Genomic DNA, 578 nt, shown 5'->3' on the forward strand with positions numbered 1-578 from the left:
CTCCTGTATCTTTAACAGTTGTATTGAAAAGGAAATTTCAGCAGGTGTCATTTTAATGTTTATTTATTTATTTAATACATTTATATACTGCCCCATAGCTGAAGCTCTCTGGGCAGTTTACAAAAGTTAAAAACAGTAAATAGTAAATAAAAAAGTATACAAAATTTAAAACCATCAAAAACATAAAAACAACAGTATAAAAACAACAGTATCCATTTAAAAACAACAGAAAAATATGGAACACTTCACAAATTTGCGTGTCATCCTTGCGCAGAGGCCATGCTAATCTTCTCTGTATCATTCCAATTTTAGTATATGTGCTTAGGGTGACCATATGAAAAGGAGGACAGGGCTCCTGTATCTTTAACAGTTGTATTGAAAAGGGAATTTCAGCAGGTGTCATTTGTGTATATGGAGAACCTGGTGAAATTCCCTCTTCATCACAGCGGTTAAAGCTGCAGGTGCCCTGCACTCTTTTAAATCTGGTCTCAATATAGCTGCAGCTTAGCTCCTGCAGCTTTAATCATTGTGATGAAGAGGAAATTTAACCAGGTGCGACATGCATACAAATGACACCT

At 35.5% G+C, this 578-nt stretch overlaps 1 non-coding gene across 1 annotated transcript; it reads right to left on the reverse strand.

Annotated features, from left to right (window-relative positions):
- Positions 1-229: 229 nt before the first annotated feature.
- On the reverse strand, positions 230-334 carry LOC134393870 (U6 spliceosomal RNA). The gene has a single exon (XR_010025138.1). It is a non-coding gene; the product is annotated as a U6 spliceosomal RNA (small nuclear RNA).
- Between the last annotated feature and the right edge of the window lie 244 nt (positions 335-578).

This window comes from Elgaria multicarinata, chromosome 2, assembly GCF_023053635.1.
Source record: "Elgaria multicarinata webbii isolate HBS135686 ecotype San Diego chromosome 2, rElgMul1.1.pri, whole genome shotgun sequence".
Taxonomy (NCBI): domain Eukaryota; kingdom Metazoa; phylum Chordata; class Lepidosauria; order Squamata; family Anguidae; genus Elgaria; species Elgaria multicarinata.